This window comes from Muntiacus reevesi, chromosome 2, assembly GCF_963930625.1.
Source record: "Muntiacus reevesi chromosome 2, mMunRee1.1, whole genome shotgun sequence".
NCBI classification, from domain to species: Eukaryota; Metazoa; Chordata; class Mammalia; order Artiodactyla; family Cervidae; genus Muntiacus; species Muntiacus reevesi.
In genome coordinates, this window is record NC_089250.1 from 169179036 (window position 1) to 169198113 (window position 19078).

Here is a 19078-nt window from a genome sequence, read left to right on the forward strand (position 1 = left end):
CAGGATTGTGAGTCTGTGTGTATTTATATACTATACGCAAACATGCTTTCTATGCATGGGTGTAAATATATATAAAGAGCGAAGGAATGAGCGAGTGCTAGGGGTATATTAAAAAAATTCCCAAATGCTTCCTGCATCTCATATATAACAGTTACATTTTTTCCCAGGGTTTGGAGGGGGAAAAAAAAGCGAGAGAGAAAATGAAATCCAGATTTGTAATTCCTAACAGGAGAAATGTGATCCTTTTCAATGTTTAAGTAATATTTCCTGTAAAACCTACGAGGCCATCTGCAAAGCCGTTTCCAGACACGTTCTGGAGTGCCAAGGGCAGCTAAAGGAGACAGTCGGCCGCAGCCCACCTCAGGAAGGCAGCCGGCAATGGCTTCGGGGAGCTGGCACTCCAATTTGGCAAAGTGTTTCGACTCCTGCCTAGTTCATAATCGGTTTAATTTACCTCCATTTTACAAACTGGGAGGGGGCCTGAGAGAGCCAGCATCAAAACCAAGACAGTTGTGAAAGGGCAGGGACCCTATCTCCTCCATCGAGAATGCCACGTGATCTCAGGCCACCAGAAGCATGGATGGCATCTCATCTTAAAGGGGCCCCGGATCCAAGACCATCCAGGGAGCCATCCCCGCCAAGCGGCAAGGAAGCTATTTGGCTAGATGACGTGGCCGCTGAAGCTTTCTGCCTATTTCAGCCCATTCTAAAATTGTGTTTTATTGTTGATCTCTGGGGTCACCTTATGAATTCGTGTTAGTAAAATGTCACGGCCCTGATATAATAATCACTTAGGGAGAGGTCCTGTTTTTTCAAAAAAAGAAAAAAAAAACCAAAAAACCCTTATCGCGTCAGAAGAATCAGGAAATAGGCATCTCTCTGCTAGGAATTTGTTTAGTTTTGATTATTTTTGAGAGTATTAATCTATATCTCCTACATCGAACTCTCATTTTAATACCAGCATTGATTAATTCCCTTCCGAGAGAGTTAAATTTTCATGTTGGTACAGATGGCTTTAAGTGAGTGTTGTACATTCTACAGATCATATCAATGCATGAGGAAGTTTTTTTATTTTTTTCCCAAGGTCTCATGTAAAGTTTTGCCAGACCTGATACGGGTGCCGATCAGCAGCTGGCTGTGATTTATTTTTTAATGAACAGCAGGGTGTTATTTAAATTGTGTATTCACATTTCTAAAATAGAACCTTAGACGGAGAGCTATCAAAAATATCTCCCAAGTAGACACAGCTAGGGAAAAAAAAAAACAAAAAACTTTGATTCCTAGATTGGGCTCCTTATTTGAAAACGAGAGTGTAAATAACATAACTCTTACTTAAAAAGTTTTTCTTCAAAACAGCACAGAGCTGTTTTCCTGGGGCACCCAACTTCCCTTGTTTATGTATTTTTCCGTTTATCGCTCGCCCCTCCTTTTGGCCTCTTCTCTGAATTTTGATGATGTTTTTCTGCTCCGCTCCCATAGTTAGTATGAGGGTGAGTCACTAAGTCGAATATAAGCATGGCTTTGGAGTAATTTATTCCAGGATCATGAAGACATGCTTCTCGGCAAGAGAATCTCTGCTGAATCCAGCACCCCGATGAACACAGCGGCTTCATCAGCTGCTGGGATCACATTTTGGAGTATCGATATCATGTTTTAACTCCTGCCCCAGAGCCATCTTTAAACGCCGAGACGTGTGAACATGAGAAGCCTCAGAGCTGGCGGAAGCCGAGTGCAAATTTAGTGGCAGCCTCCTCACTACAGAGACAGTTTAACACTCTCTGGCTGTGACAGCGGTGACACTTGGCTGCTCAGAGAAGTGCCCCCCGACATCCTTGCAGCAGTGGACACCCCGACTTCAGAAGGTGCAGAGGGTTCTCCCTGAGGGTCCATCCTGTTCAGGGTATGTGGTCTGAGGACGTCCCCCTGGTGGACGCTCACCCAGCTCTCTCTCCAAGACTGATAGCGCACAGGGGTGCCAGGGGGCCCTGGGAAGTTCGAGGAAGAGACTGGGAACTTTTCTTGCATCCTGTATTTCCCGAATTCATGGGCCAACTGGTTCTCTTTTTGGAAAGGGGGATAGGTAGTTCAGCTTTTCTTGAATAAGATAATCCAGCGCAAGGAGGCTCCTGACATCATACCACTAACTCATACTGTCAGTGGGGAGGGTAGATGCTCATTTTCAGTGAGAGGCTTATGTTATAATTATGAAAAGTAAACGTACACCCCGTGATGGCTCATCTTTTTACCCGAGAGGATGGAAGCTTGTAATCTACTGCCGACGTCCAGGGTCACCTCTCTGCCACTCCTTGAGCTGTGTCTCATAGCTGGCTGGCCTCCTGCGTTTCTCCCTTCGGAATAAGACTCAAAACACGTGCATGCGCGCTCAGTCGCTTCAGTCAGGTCCGACTCTTTGTGACCCTATAGACTGTAGCCTACCAGGCTCCTTTGTCCATTCTCCAGGCAATAACACTGGAGTGGGTTGCCATGCCCTCCTCTAGGGGATCTTTGCAACCCTGGAATAGAACCCACGTCTCCTGCATTTCCTGCATTGCAGGCAGATTTTTTACCCACTGCAGCAACTGGGAAACTCAATGAATATTCAAATGAAAGATAATCCTAAAATGACTAACAAAAATAGCTTTCCTTAGACCAGAACTATGATGTTCAAGAGTCATTTCGTTTTCATTTCATGTTCAGGGAACCCTCCATTCAAGACAGGAGATGGATGTTCTTGACCCTGAAGGCAGGTTTACCTCCACTGTGGGGGAGACTGCTTGGGAGCTGCCCCCGAGGGTCTGGCCTGCAGGGGCCCCCCAAGGCCATCTTTTGGCAGGGTGTTGCCCTCTAGGGACAGTCTCCCTGTCTCGGGAAGAGACTCCCGAGCAACCTTCTCCCCAAACCCCCCTCCGCAGCGGAGGTAGACCTGCCAACAGTGTCAATAGCATGCCCACAGGATATGGCTCAGAATATTGTCTATACCTCTCGAGAAAGAACTGAGGTTTCTTGACTTTGCTTAATGACTACATTATTATTATTTGGTCTCCTTTATCTGTTTTCCTTTATTTTCACATGTTCTCATTTTTCTAATTAAACTTATTCGTTAAAATTTTCTGCAGACAAAAGGCAGGCTGAGGACATGGCAGGCGGGGCGGGGGGAGGCAAGGACCACAGGGTCCCACTCCATTGCAACACAATGAGCAAAGCAAATTGCTACCAGCATTAATGTCCCTTCCTCTCTTTCAGAGGCAATCCTGCTGTGTTTTCACATATGAAGAGTTATCTTCAGCAAAACCATGCCAGAGAATGAAAACTCAAGAGGTATTTCCCCCCCTTTCAGAATGTCTATGTACAAGCTGGGAAGGCTCATTCTTATTTGCTTGTCTCAACTCTCCGGCTGCAGGCTGGCTGTCAGAAACAGGAAGCGACCATCTGGCTGTGGCCCTTGGACCTGGTTCCATCCGTCCTTGGGGAAGGAGGGGTCTGAGTTTTGCTAGGGGAGTCCATTCTTGCTTCCCCAATCAGACTGGGGAGGGGTCTCCAGGGTCGGGACGGGGACAGTGGGCTGGTGACCTGGGGGCCACTAAGTAAATCCTGGCCATCTCGGCTCAGGACAGACCAGGTCAGCCAGCAGTTTTAAGTCAGGTGCCGAGTAAACAAACGCGACTGTGAAATGCGGTGATTTACGGCTGACTCTCATTAAGTCCTTCCTTAGGAGGCGAGCGTTTTATGGGGCACCGGGGACACACGGAGTGGGTCAGAGGTAGTTCTAAAACAAGACATGTTATAGCCATTTTCTCACACATCCAGCTCCACGAGACAGAGCGCAACAGAAAAGCCTGCTTGGCTTGGAACGCGCCAGCTAATCACACGGGTGGCACTTCCCTGGGCAGGAAGGGCTCAGGTGCTTCTAAGGTGGCGAGAGGTCACCCAGGCGCTGACCGGACATGGACCCAGTGGCCTTTGGAGCTTGACTGCCTGGATTCCAAACGCAAACTTAATGGAAATGCATTCATTTATTCCATCTGCGTCTGGAAACTTGCCTCATTTGCTTTCAGAACCCGTAGGCTCCTAAGGAGCATTAAACTGATTCTCCATGACACCCACTGATGGATTCGGCCTGCAGAACTCTGGCCCAACCCCCAGAAGAGGTTTTCTCTGGTGGGAAGCTGGAAGGCTGGCATGGGGCAGACCTTGCTGTGGGCAGCCTTCTGCAGGCTCGAGCGTCGGCTCAGCTGCCTGGGTGCTGCACGGATGTCTAACGGAAAGGCCCTCCTTTTGTGGTCCTAACGAGATGGATGCATCAGAGAATCACTTCTTCATCCATCCCTTTAAATCCCCAACCTGGGGCCTTCCCAGCCTGGCCTTGAACCCAGGGATCACTTCGCCACTTTTGGCCCTGGGCAACCCCTTCTGTCTCTGGCAGCCTCGAGCACTCCTGGATTCTGGGTCTCCCTCCTTCTCTCCTCCTTCCTTCTCACCCTGGCCTGCCTCCTTCATGACAGGCACCCTCTCAGCTGCCTTCCCTCCTTCTCCTTGACAAGAAAACTCCAGAAGAGGAAACTCAAGGCATCAAAAGGGTGTGCCCAGCATTCCTGGAGCCCGAACGTAGATTAGAGGCTGCCGGGGTCTGGGGATGGGGTGGGGTGGTAGAATTTGGAGTTATTCTTCGATGGTGACAGTTGCTCTCTGGGGTGATGGAGAAGTGTTGGAAACAGATAGTGGTGACAGTTGCACACATTGTGAATGCATTTAATGCCATGCGTTGTACATTTAAAATGGCTAATTTGGCTAATGTGATATTATATACATATGTACTTTCACTACAGGCTTCCCAGATGGCGCTAGTGGTAAAGACTCCACTTGCCAATGCAGGAGACATAAGAGACACAGGTTTGATCCCTGAGTTGGAAAGATCCCCTGGAGAAGGAAATGGCAAACCACTCCAGTCTTCTTGCCTAGAGAATCCCATGGACAGAGGAGCCTGGCGGGCTACAGTCCATGGGGTGGAAAAGAGTCAGACACAAGCGACTAAACAACAACTGATTTATCTATTACTCATTATCATCTGGGACAGGGAAGCCTGGCGTGCTGCAGTCCATGGGGTTGCAAAGAATCGGACACAACCAAGTGGCCGAACAACAAAAAAAATTAGGTAAAATGTTGGGAATAAGGCAACCCCGGAAAGGGCTGAGACCTGGAGTCCCCGTGAAGTATTCATGTGCAAAATGGTGGCTCAGACACTCAGTGAGGGTGAGACCCCAGGATCACTGCGCTCTGGTCACAGTAGGTTTTGCTCACTCTTATTTTTTCCTGGCCAAGTGGCTTATTTCCTGCTTACTGGCTACACACTTACTGACGACATTCAGGGTGGGGCTCCGGCAGAAGCAGCCCCATGTAGGCAGTTGTAAAACCCTAAGAAATATAAATTTTCCCTTCCATTTCTCATCAAGGAGTAAAATAGGAAAAAAAAAAAAAAAGAGTATATTTGAATAAAGCAACCTGGACTTAACCCAGTAACCAAGCAGTCCAAAAATGCAGCAAGAGATTAGGTGGCCCTAATTAAAATGACTAATAGGTGCCGAAAATGAGTGAAAATTTCGCAATACCTTTTTTTTTTTTTTTTTTTTAGTAGTTTGCCTTCCGGATTCCTGGTCCAAAAGCTTGTTTTAGGAATTGTTTTTGGTCCCAGAAGTCAGCTAACCTCTCAAATGAGATTAAAATCTTCGGGTTTGGTAAAGTTTGCATAAATATTTCACATGGATCCATCTTTAATTAGGTTATAACATTATAAAGTGCCACGCAGTGTTCTCCTGCCTCAAATTAGACCTGAGCCTCACAAACAAATTAATTTCTGTCTCAGGGTTTTGACTGGGCCTCTTGGCTACACTCACTTTCTCACAAGGACTCCTGACCCTCTGGATTTCAAATGCCTGAGGGTAAAAAGCAATTATAAAAGCATGACTCCCCCAGATCAGCTTTCGCTTCTGCCTTGTCTGTGTTTTATTGATGGGAGATTGAAGGAAGATTCAAATTGGCCATCCTTCAATTCTTCACCAGCAGCAAAATGCGGGAATCATTAGCTTTTCCCCTGTAAAAGACTTTGTCCTGCCTTATTATTCAAAACTGCTTGCTCGTATGCCTCAAAAAGGGCATGCTGAATATTTATTTCTAATTTTCAGCACTGGTAAATATTATATCGCTTTGTTCCCAGTGTTCTTTTTATTTTGCAAATTTTATAGCAATTAATTAATGCAGCACTGTTATTAGCAATATCGCCCCAGTTTTCACTGCCTGCATTTAAGATGATATCGCTCATAAGGACTTTGCTGGCGAGATTTCACAGCCAGAGTGTGTTTGAATTATAAGATCAGTTCTAGGTGAATAGAAACTTGTTCTCAGTGGAGAAATCCTTTATTGCTACTGGAGCACTATATTGCAAAGCGCGCCTTGTACCATCACAGCTAATTTTCCTTAATTATAGCTCCCTCCCCCCCCCATCCCCCCCAGAAAAAAAAAAAAAAGAAAAGAAACTTGGTGTAGAATGGCCAGCTGTCTGATTTCAAACAAAGAGTGAGGAGTAAGGATTTCGGGGCTGCCAGATTAAAGGACGGCAGAGGCAACTCTCCGTCACCAGGGCCGCTAAAGGAGAGCAGGAGAGAAAAATTAACTCTCATTATCTGGCAGCGTGCTTCTGTTTTTATTCACAAGGCTAATTTTAAATGCTGCTCTTCTGATTTTACTAGTGAAGTGCTTTTCTGTCTCATAGAAACCTGAATTCTATTGATCCATCAAAAATAACGAATACATTGTTGTGAGTAGGATAAATGTAATGTTCATTTGGCCCGTGACTTTGATCAATATCCATAGCTAAAGTCTACACTTGAGGCAAAATATATCTTTCGTTAAAAATGCATCTTAAAATGGTCTTCCTTTTCCTTGATTAATTCAGAGGGAAAAGGAAGAATTCAGAGACTTCTGAGAGCAGAGTAGGGGGTGGGCGGGTGGGGTCCAGGGCATCTGGAGGCGGTGGGTTGTGGGGGTACCGGGGAGAAAGGGTCTTCCAGGGGTTTGGTGATGAAGGAAAGTCCAGAGCCCAGAAGGGAGCCTATTGGAGAGGCTATCTGAGCCGAGGGAGCCGTGTGTCAGAACAGGGATAGGACAGAGGCGAGGGAGAAGCAGATAACAGACAGGGCAGGCAGCTCTCAGGGGCAGTCGATGGAGCATCTCCCAAGATGCAGGAGGAAGGGAAGGAGGCAGGGAGCACCCCTGAGCCCCGGGCTCTCGCCCTTCTTCGTGCAGGGTAGGGGTCCTCGCCCGGCTCCTAGAGCAGCGTGTGATAATCATGACCCCACTTGTGGTCCCCTTATCCTGGGCCAGGCACGGGCACTGAGCACTGAGCTCACAGCCGTCCTGGGAGGCGCGGACAGCTCCAAGGACCACTCGCTGCTGGGGGCAGGAGGGCTCGGTACCGACAGCGTCCTACATCCTCATCTGCCTCTGGAGCTCACCCCCACCCACACCCCAGGCAGGGTGTGCCCGAGGGCAGATCCCCAAGAGGCAGCGTAGGCCATGCTGGAAGCTCGCCTGCCTTAGGCTCAAGGACTCCCTGCTCACTCGTTCCTCAGTGAGAGGTTCAGGATAGAGTCCTGACGGCTGGGCTGGGGCGTCCAGGGGGGCCGGGGGACCCCGCCAGCCCCACCCGGGATGAACCTGACCAGCCCCTGAAGCTGCCATCTGTTTCCCCAGGGTCGGGGGAGGAAGGAGCCTGCCGGGTCCACTCGAGTCCAGCGGAGGGGAGGGGGCAGCCCTGCACGCACTTCGGCCCCTGTCTCCAGGGCTTGATTCCGAGCCATTTCGTCAAGCTGCAGCTTTAAATAGCCAGTGCTGTATTTTTGGAATCCCAGAATGTGAGCCGGGTTTAATGAACCCAAAGCTATAATGTTTTACTTCTCCTTTGATAAAAATTTGTATTTCATATTTTAAAAATTGCACTCATTCTGCCAGTTGGTGTTACCAGCCAAGCGTGACCCATCCGTGCGGCATTCGCAAACTGTACTTTTTCTTGGTCACAATGTCTTTGTAATAGTTTCGCCATATGCTGAAAAATCAGAGTGAGGTTGGATTAATGACCAGGTGGCACTCCCGTGAATTAGAGGGGTAGGTCGCTCTGGATTTCCTGAGTACACCCCCGATCTTTCCCGCTCCTTGCAAACTCACCCACGTGTTCAGCATGATGACTGCAAAGACCCCACACCTCAGTGGGGCAGGGGAACAGAGGCTGCTTTACAACTCAGACTGTTTTCTTTAACACGGTCGAGGCTTTGACACTTACAACCCCTGTAAGGAGGAAACATTTGGTGCTCACTGAAGCAAGATAAACTTATACTGTGCTTTTCCATGCAAATGCACTGTTTGATTTTAAAACAGGAGATATGTGACATAACTGCCTTGTAACACTTGTCTCGTAATGTATTGTGAAGCTCTCTCTCTGTGTCATTATTGAAGCAATTTCTGTGTTATTGATCATTTAGGCTTTTCCTTAACCAGTACATTTTTGTTCTCCTAAATATCCCTTTGAGGACTATCGTTTTAAGCTAAATCTGTGTGTCTGTGATTATTTGCTTGGAGTAAATTGACAGAAGTGAAATTGCTGTTTTATTTTTCTCGCCAAAATGTCTTCCGGATAATTGTAGCAGCTCCCCCTGGCAGTGGTGGTCTCAGCACGCTCCTTCACTGAACCTGCGAGCATCTTGCTGTCCTGAATCTCTGCTACTTCATGGGTGACCATCGTGGATGTTTTGCTGTGCTGAATTTTGCATCTTTGCGTGTTCTGTGTTTATTAGGAATCAGTATTTCATCTTGATGAATGCCCTGGTCCTTTGCACATTTCTCCACTGAGGCTTTTAATTTGGGGTATCAATTTGTAAAAGCTCTGTTTTTATATTTTAGCATCCACATTTTCTCAACTTACTGTTAGCACTTTAATTTTTCTATGCTGCTTTTCTGGTAGTGTAACATTTTTATGTAGTTAAATGGACCACTATTCTTCTTTATAGTTTTGCCTTTGGTGTTCTCCTCAGATGAGTGTCCTGAATCTCATAGGGTACAGATATTTTTAAAATGTATTTTCTTTTAATTTTGCAATTTTATGACAAATTTAAATCCCTTCGGAATTTATCTGAGGCCTGAATCTAATATTTTTCCTAAATGAATAGTCATTTCCTCTAATACCATTTATTTCATCTTGATTTGAAATGTCACTACCAAATTCTTGGGTCTGTTTCAAGATGCTCTATTCTGTTTTATGTATCTGTCTGTCTCTGCTGCAGTGAAATGTTGGGTTTTAATGCACATGGATGTTTGCGTAGGCAGGTCCCCCTCATCTATCTTTTAACTCTAACATGATTATTTTTTCAAATGAACTTTAGGATTATTTTATTATTAAAAAAAACCCAAAACTCTTATTGGGAATTTTATTGAAATTGCCTTAAATCTGTAGATTAATTTGTTGGAAGGATTGAGTTCTTTAGCATTCTAGATCTTCTGACAGAAACCCAGTTTGCCCAGGTCTTTATAGCTTTCTTACTGATTCTTCATTATTTTATATCTTTGGTGGCTGATAGCACCTTTTGACATTTATCCCCAACCCATGGATACAAAAATTCAGCTCACTTTAATTTTCTCCTTTTTTCTACCCACCTCTGAGTTTTTGTTAAGATAACTGGATTTTTCATATAAATAATTATTTCTATTATTGCTTTTATATTACTTTACATTTTTTTAACCTCTCAGAATTTTTTGATGTTTAGAATTAGTTTTATCATGTTAAAACTGTTTTAGTGTTAACTGTTGAAGTTTTGTAAATTTTTTCTTCTGTCTTCCATTTTTTACACTCTGATTCCCCTTTCCCTGAAATAATTATTTTGATTTATTTTTCAGCTTCCTGAAGTTCATCTTTAAGTGATTTTCCTTTGGCATTGTCATAGGGAGACAATTATAAATCATAAAAATGATGGTTTTGGTTCTCATATAATTTCCCTCTAAACTTTGTAGATGAGCTTCGTGTTCCAGCATTTGAGGACAAGATTGGTTTATTATAAGATGCTACAGGAGTATAAGTGATTTTCTTTTTGCCTCTGCCTATAAGACAGAGATACTTGAAATTTTTATAATAGTATGTCTAGATAGAACAGGTATTATCATTATAATTATTATTATTTTGATAATGGGATGCTGATTATCTGCAAAAACATACATTGAAGGAGAAAAACAGTTTCTTTAGCAAAGTAGTTTTTACTAGCAGTTTTCCTCTGCATGCTTTTTATGAGAGTCCTAATACTCATGCCGAATTTCCTGAAACTTCTTCCATGTTCACCTACTTTACTTTCACCCTGTGCTACTCTTTATTATTTAGCTTTCAAATCTGGGGAAATGAAAATAGTGAATAAATCTTAGACATGTTTTTAGATTTTCAAGTATGTCTTGCTAGTTCCTTTATTAGAAAACAACAACACACACAGAGATCTGGTTTCTTTTTATTCCCTTTCACAGGTATATGCTCCCTTTAGTATTGCGGGAGGGAATTAGACAGTCTGTGTTGGACAGACTCTAGAAAGGACCCAGGGACATGAGCTGTGTAATCTCCTCACCTTGAGTGTGGGCAGAAACAAAGACTTGCTTCTAATTGCCTTATATGGTGAATGCGAGGGATGTCATTCTTGAGACTCGTGTGTGTGTGTGTGTGTGTGTGTGTGTGTGAATCTGAGTTGTGTGTACATATTTGTCTTGCTGGCATGCACTTGAGTGATGCTCACGGCTGGTCTTGAAGGAGCAGGCTGCCAGGTTATGAAGAACTTACAGAGGAACTACAAAGCTGGGAGCAGGGGGGGAGCCCCCAGGACCCCAGGATGGCCTTGGACCCAGGGCTAGAAATGGAAGCCTTCAATTCAGACGCGAGGAAATGATTTCTGTCAACACTGCAGGTGAACTTGGAAGCAAATTCTGTACCAGTCAAACTTCTGGATGAGAGCACACTGCCCAACACATTGTCTGCAGGGTTCTGAGACCATGAGTGGAGGACCCAGCCAAGCTGTGATCAGACACCTAACTCGGAGAAGCTGTGATACAATAAATGTGCACTTGTTAAAGCCACTCAGTTTGCGCTGACTTATAACACAGCAAGAGAAAAGTAATGCTCTCTAAATTTACCCCCTTTATCTTGATCAGCTCGGTTTTCCAGGTAAACATTGGCTATGATTTTTCATGTGGTCTGTCTCTTGTGAGATTCTCAATCTTTTCATAAACCCAGTGATTACTCACTGAATATTAGTCTATAGGAGGCATCTGGGAGTGTTGACCTCTAAAGTATTCTAGGCTCAGATAAGCAATATGGGAATGTCCAAGATTTATTGTAGTTCAGCGTTGCCAGATTGAAGGACCAAATGGCTGACCCTTCAAGGAGGAGGCTTTCGGTCCAGAGTCATTTCCTCTCACTACTCCTAAGGACCTCTTTTTATCATGTTGCTAGGGTAGCCTGGAGTTAGACAAGAGGGATGTTGCCCAGGTAACAAGCACGACTTCCATCACTGGGAATGTAACAGCAGTGCTCTACCTGGAAGATAAAGCCTCCCCAGATTCTGTCATCATCCTGGTACTCTGGATCCTGAACACCTGGAGACCGCCCTCAGGTTTCCATGTGTCTGGAACCTAAGCAAGCCCAGAGCATCACAGAGGGTCCGGCTGGAGGAGTGGTACCCTCTGCTCTCTCCTCAGATGCTCAGCCATATCTCACAGAAATTCCTCAAAGCCTCTAATGTTTTGATGATGCCCTTGCCTATTTTCTACCATTTCCTCCCACTTTTATATTCCGTTGCACATCTGAACATTAAATGCGTGGGAGCTGGATCAATCACTCAGGAGATAGTCTTTAAACACTAGAACCCAGATAGCCACCTTGCATGTTAATTACCTACAACTCTGGCGGGCTATAGCACATGGAAATAGCTTCTCTTTCATGATCTGAAATGAATGTGTGAGCATGAAATGCACTCAACTTTCAGTTTTGGCACTTTAATTTTTTTCTTAATATACATAATAAGTCCTGCTTAAATCTCATCTATGATTTTAATGGAGAATCTGGTCGTTGTTTTTATCACCCTCTTTGACGGTGGGCTGTGTTAGAACAATCCACAAAATCAGGGAGGAACTGCTCATGGATGCTGGTTAGTCTGATGTCCTCCTGAGAGCCCTCAGCACTCTTGAATTTGAAGCCTCTGCTATTACTGGACTCTCTGGGGTCCCGATGGGCAGCAGAAATGCCCTCGGTGAAAGTCTTTCTGATATACAGATCTTTCCCCTTCTCTCCCGTTTCCTTGAGCTTTTTCCTGGGTTTTCTTCCCTCAGGCGAGGTTCTGGCCCTCATCACACACAATTCCAGCCCTGCTCTCCACTTTGCAGCTCTAGAAAACCAAGTTAGGGTGGAGGCTTTCTTAAGCCTCCACCTAAGCGGAGAAGTGAGCCCTCATCTTTCCCTGCAAATTATCTCTGATTATTTCCATCAGTGGCCTTGGCTTCGATGAGGGCTGTCTTCAGTGTGGTCCTGAGATACAGAGAAGCTTCTGGTCATTACCTCCTAGGGGGCCCAGTCTTCTAGAACAGTGCTGAGAATAAGGGGAGACTCATGAACTGTTTGTCTGAGGTCCACAAAGAGGAAAGTGCAGCAACTTAGAAGCAGTCCTTGGAAAACTTCATGATTTTTCACTGAGTACTACTGGTCTGTTGATTTTAATAATTAAAACTGACTTATTTATATCTTTGATTTTTAAAATTTTTTCTAGTAAGTCATTTTTATTTTGGAGAAGGAGATGGCAACCCACTCCAGTATTCTTGCCTAGAGAATCCCATGGACAGAGGAACCTGGTGGGCTGCTGTCCGTAGGGTCACACAGAGTCAGACATGACTCAGGTGACTTAGCATGCACGCATGCATTGGAGAAGAAAATGCCACCCCACTCCAGTGTTCTTGCCTGGAGAATCCCAGGGACGGAGGAGCCTGGTGGTCTGCCGTCTATGGGGTCGCACAGAGTCGGACCCGACTGAAGTGACTTAGCAGCAGCAGCATTTTTATTTTAGTCTACAAGAGTTTCTTCACCACAGTGAGTTTGAGAACGGTGTGCAGAAAACAAAACCTGTCTGCTCTCCCTGTGGAGTTGAAGGTAAGGACAGGGGAAACCAAATTCCATTTAATTCTTCCCGAGTCTACACGTGTGCTCATTTGTGTCGGGCTCTTTGCAACTCTTTGGACTGTAGCCCGCCAGGCTGCTCTGTCCATGGAATTCTCCAGGCAAGGATACGACAGTGAGTTGCCTTTTCCTTCTCCGGGAAAGCTTCCCCACCCAGGGACTGAACCCATGTTTCTTGTGTCTCCTGCTTTGGCAGGTGGATTCTTTACTCCTGCACCACCTGGGAAGCCCCTTCCTGAATCTAAAACATGAAAAATAACCATGACTAAAAACACCAGCATCTCAGGATTAAAGCATTCTATTGGCCAATTACCCACTGTCAGAATTGAAAGGAACAGGTATGGGGAAAACTAGCAGGAGCAAGAACATCTCAACATGAGATTTCCACTTCTGGAAGGGGAAGCAAATGAAACTCTTTACAACCTGATGTCTTTTTCTCGAATACGTCCTCAGCTGAACTAAATGAATCATGTTTCCATAACACTTCTTTTTTGCATCTTTGTATATGAAACAGCGTTAAAAAAATATATGTATTGGTAATACATAGATCTTGGCTAAATCAGGTTTTTCTTATACCTTTAATTTCCAAAAACCAAGACTATTCTCTCTTAGGAGGTAAGTTATAAAATAGTTTCTTAAATTGTTAATCAAGAAAAAAGTTAATAAAAATTCTGCCCATCATTACTATTTAGACTGTACTATTGGCAATTTTCAAGAGAGCCACTTGAAGTTTTTTTTTTCCAAAATCTAACTATTCATATTTTGTAAATTGTGTTTTTGGTATTCCGGCTTGAGGCATAAATGTAATTAGGACAATTTTAAATATATTAACGTTTTCTAAAATACTAAAAACCTGAAAACCAGTGGATTTAAATAGTATATTTTATATAAATGATAGTTGTTTAAATGGTGATTCAAGACAACAAATTACTTAGGTAGATCTTAAATGTTCTCATGTTTAGCAAATGATAGCTGATAATTTGAAAATGATCTATGCCCTAGTTATAGGGGGAAAAAAAATCCTACTTTGCATTTCTTTTTCTAGCTTTCTGCCTTCTGCTCATGTGGCTCCTGGTTTGGCCACACCGAGCCCGCAGGGATTCTATGGTTCCAGGCGGCCTGTTTGTGGTCACGGCACTTTCTTGCTCGGCAGGGGGGTGCTTGAGCTTCTCCTTAAGGATGGTCTTGCCTAACTCAGCCTTGACCACGTAAGGTTTTGGGGAGGCTGTTTCTGTTTCCCCAGCACAGTAGCTTAATGAAAACGAGCTCTTCAGGGGACAGGCCGCACCTCCCCCAAGCTTGCCCTTTGCCTTCAGCACCCATCAGGGATCTCCCCGAGTCTCCTTTGGCCCCACGGCCCCACCGCCTGGCGCTCTCAATCAAGAGCACACCAGCAAGTCTCTCTGGACAGCACATGCGCACGGTCCTTTGGAGAAAACAGAAGAAAGCAAGCGGCCACCAGGCTTCAGTTACAGACTTTGAAATCAGTTCAAATCGAATGCTTCAATCTGGAGCTTCACCTGGGAGGTACAAAGCTTAGCTTGTCATCACAAGACAGTGTGGATAATCCTCAAGGGCTTTCCTAAACTTTCAAGATCATCAGGAGTCCATTGATCTAATTTCTTCCCTTCTGTTCTGATGAACAGATTTCTGAATTCTTCTTAGCCTAGTCCTTGAATCCCAAGGAGAAAAACTCAGCGAGTGCCCTTTCTCCTTACCTGATAGCCACGGGAGGTGTCGGTCATGGTAAATTCACCCTCTTATGTAACACAAATGGAAAATTCATGGACATATATATATAGGCATTTCTTTAATTTGGAAAGTTTCCCTTTTTGGTCTGAAAATATCCAGTAATTCTAACAATAATAGGTTTACTTGAATTTCATACAGCTGCATCAACAAGTGCCTTCTACCTGGCCTTAGGTATGTAGACTTCTAGGCCATGGACCAACACCAGGTCCACTCTGCTGAAGCCCAAGCTTTAAAGTCACATCACAAGGGTTAATAGTGGGTGACAAGTGAAAGGGCCTCTGTGACAACGTATATCAGGATAAGGGGTTTAACCTTTGCCAGATAAAATGATATTTTTATACCATGGAAATTCTGACACATTTACAATGTTCTGTTGATCTCAAATCCACTGGAATTTGTTTTTCCTTTCATGTCTGCCCAAGCAGAAGAAACACTTAGCAGAAAGAAATCTTATCAGACTTCAAGTTAGTTACTTTCAGTTCCAATAATTGTAGATTTCAGAGTATCAATTTCTGGTGCTCTAAAGCATGTCCACCTTTTTGCTTCTACAAATTGATTAAGCTTTTTATTTGATATCACAGGAGCCTCTGGAGAGTTTTAACCTATATTTCAACGTTTGAAGAAATTCATACCCACAAGATATTTTTGCTGGACAATCTTCAAGGTCATTAATATAATGCTTAGAAATTTTCAGCTGAGAGTGGGTTTAATCAGAATCTTTCTCATGTCTCCTCATAGCATGATTCAAAAAGTGTTTTGCCTTTTAAGTTCCTAAGAAAGTCAGCATTTATTATATTTTTTTGCACCTTTAAACACAGATAGCCAAAGGGATTTTATGACAAAGTATGATAAAATCGATACAGTAAAATAATAACATAAACTAAACCAAAAAGGTCAAAATTGTAAATGCTGGTGGAAAAATGTTGAAGAAACATTTTGAAAGTGCTTTAAATGGTTCTGTCTACAAATATATCCCAGAAACTTTGACGGGAATTTAAATATATTTAATTTATATTATTTAAATTAATATATTTAAATTAGGTATATAGTATATGTAAATTATATACATATATTATATATAGATGCTTCCCAGGTGACACAATGGGAAAGAACACACCCACCAATGCAGGAGATGCAGGAGACAAGGGTTTGATCCCTGGTTTTGGAAGATCCTCTGGAGGAGGAAATGTCAAATCACTCCAATATTTTCACCTGGAAAGTCCCATGGACTGAGGAGACTGGTGGGCTACAGCCCATAGGATTGCAAAGAGTTGGAGACAATTGAGCAACTGAGCATGCACACATCACATACAGATATATTATACAATACGTATCATGAGTAAATTATACATATATCTGTGTGTATATGTATATACAGGCTTCCCTGGTGACTCAGACGGTAAAAAACAGGCCTCCAGTGCAGGAGATCTGGGTTCAGTCCCCGGGTTGGGAAGATCCTCTGGAGAAGGGAATGGCTACTCACTTCAGTTTTCTTGTCTGGAGAGTCCCACGGACAGAGGAGCCTGGTTGGCTATAGTCCATGAGGTCACAAAGAGCTGGACATGACTGAGCAACTAAACACATAAGTACACACACACATACATATGTATATGTGTGTATATATATATGTATATATACATATATTTCATGTAGAAGCTCTTTGAGGATAGAGGATGGTAAAGATAAGCATTTGGAAATGTCTAGGTCACCTGCGTTATACCTTTTCATAGCACAGCATACATTAATAAATAAACTTGCCTATATTCTCTGGCTCAGTTTATCCTTCAAAGTGACCTGAGAAACAATGAAAGATAAAGAATTGAATGTGAATCTGGAAAACTAGAGGTCATATTTTAGTTACTATGACCATTCACATTTCAGAGAATAAAACCTCACAAAACAGCCCCATGACCAATCACTGGGCAACATTGTGGAGGGGAGCCTGCTGAGAAGGGTGGTTGTTTGCGGCTGCTTTGAGAAATGCAGTCATTCCATCACATAAAGTAATTCAAGACATTCCGTTATCATGAGGATGTCTTGCCCATCCTTCTTTAGACTTTCAGATGAAGACCAAGAATGGTTAGAGAAAAATTACACATCAAAAGCTACTTAGCTAATTAAGATACTTAGATTTTAAGCTCATTCAACCTGCTGAAGTGACAGGTTCTTCAAGAAACTTAACTATTATAAGATGGTATCTTTTGTGTCCAGAAATGTACATTACAAAGCAGCTTGTGGCCTGAGTCCAAGAGTTAAGCCACCTTCCATGGCAAGTCCCATGGTCTTATTTGCAGACATTTCTTGAGGAAATACTCCAGGAAAAGGAGCTACAAGAAATTTTTAAGTAAGTAAAGGCTGTAAAAACAAGAAAGGCTGTGATAAAGTGACCCCTTAAAAGTGAAGCTAGTCCATGGCTTGGTTTGTCTTTAAATGGTAGGAATTTAGTGACATGGAATCTCTGATCATGAAAGTCTATTTCTCCCTTTAATTATCATTTTTATTCATAAATTTTGATGTTTTGCTATTAGTTGCAACATATTTAGCATTGCTTTGTCTTTCAGGTGAAAAATGGAACATCTTTTTTTTTGTTTTTTTTCATTATGTGTTATCCCTTATAATACTCTTTGCCTTGGAATCCACTTTGACTAACAGCCATGCCAGCCTCCTTATGTTTACTTTCAGAATGCCATACCTTTCACTTTCAACTGATGTGGTGTACATCTATATCTAAAATATATCTCTTTGGTTTATTGTTTTTTTAATCCATTATTATAACTTTTGCCTTTTAATTAAGGATTTTTAGTTCATTTAACTTTAATGTAATTATGGATTACTTTATGTGAACTGTGAACTTCCAGATGTTCAAGCTGGTTTTAGAAAAGGCAGAGGAACCAGAGATCAAATTGCCAACATCCTCTGGATCATCAAAAAAGCAAGAGAGTTCCAGAAAAACATCTATTTCTGCTTTATTGACTACGCCAAAGCCTTCGACTGTGTGGATCACAACAAACTGTGGAAAATTCTTAAAGAGATGGGAATACCAGACCATCTGACTTGTCTCTTGAGAAACCTGTATGCAGGTCAGGAAGCAACAGTTAGAACTGGACATGGAACAACAGACTGGTTCCAAATAGGAAAAGGAGTAGGTCAAGGCTGTATATTGTCACCCTGCCTATTTAACTTGTATGCAGAGTACATCATGAGAAACGCTGGGCTGGCTGGGCTGGAAGAAGCACAAGCTGGAATTAAGATTGCCGGGAGAAATACCAATAACCTCAGATATGCAGATAACACCACCCTTATGGCAGAAAGTGAAGAGGAACTAAAATGCCTCTTGATGAAAGTGAAAGAGGAGAGTGAAAAAGTTGGCTTAAAGCTCAACATTCAGAAAACTAAGATCATGGCATCTGGTCCCATCACTTCACGGGAAATAGATGGGGAAACAGTGGCAACAGTGTCAGAGTTTATTTTGGGGGGTTCCAAAATCACTGCAGATGGTGACTGCAGCCATGAAATTAAAAGATGCTTATTCCTTGGAAGGAAAGTTATAACCAACCTAGACAGCATATTATAAAGCAGAGACATTACTCTGCCAACAAAGGTCCGTCTAGTTAAGGCTATGGTTTATCCAGTGGTCATGTACAGATTTGAGAGTTGGTCTGTGAAGAAAGCTGAGCACTGAAAAATTGATGCTTTAAGAACTGTGGTGTTGGGGAAGACTCTTGAAAGTCCCTTGAACTGCAAGGAGATCCAACCAGTTCATCCTAAAGGAGATCAGTCCTGGGTGTTCATTTGAAGGACTGATGCTGAAGCTGAAACTCCAGTACTTTGGCCACCTGCAAAGAGTTGACTCATTGGAAAAGACCCTGATGCTGAGAGGGATTAGGGGCAGGAGGAGAAGGGGACGACAGAGGATGAGACGGCTGGATGGCATCACCAACTCTATGGACATGGGTTTGGGTGGACTCCAGGAGTTGATGATGGACAGGGAGGCCTGGTGTGCTGCGGTTCATGGGGTTGCAAAGAGTCGGACACAACTGAGTGACTGAACTGAACTGAATTATTGATGTGATTTGAATTTTATCG

The 19078-nt window shown here is 43.4% G+C and overlaps 1 long non-coding RNA gene across 3 annotated transcripts in view; it reads left to right on the forward strand.

Annotated features, from left to right (window-relative positions):
- The first annotated feature begins 1535 nt into the window (after positions 1-1535).
- LOC136158369 (uncharacterized) overlaps positions 1536-19078 on the forward strand; it is a 61553-nt gene continuing 44010 nt past the window's right edge. For 2 of the 3 annotated variants that reach the window (XR_010661333.1, XR_010661332.1), the window contains exons 1-2: positions 1536-1900; positions 3244-3318. This is a non-coding gene — a long non-coding RNA (uncharacterized lncRNA). Of the gene's footprint in view, positions 1901-3243; positions 3319-10982; positions 11107-19078 lie in introns of those variants that run through there. The other variant, XR_010661334.1, reaches the window with a different exon arrangement.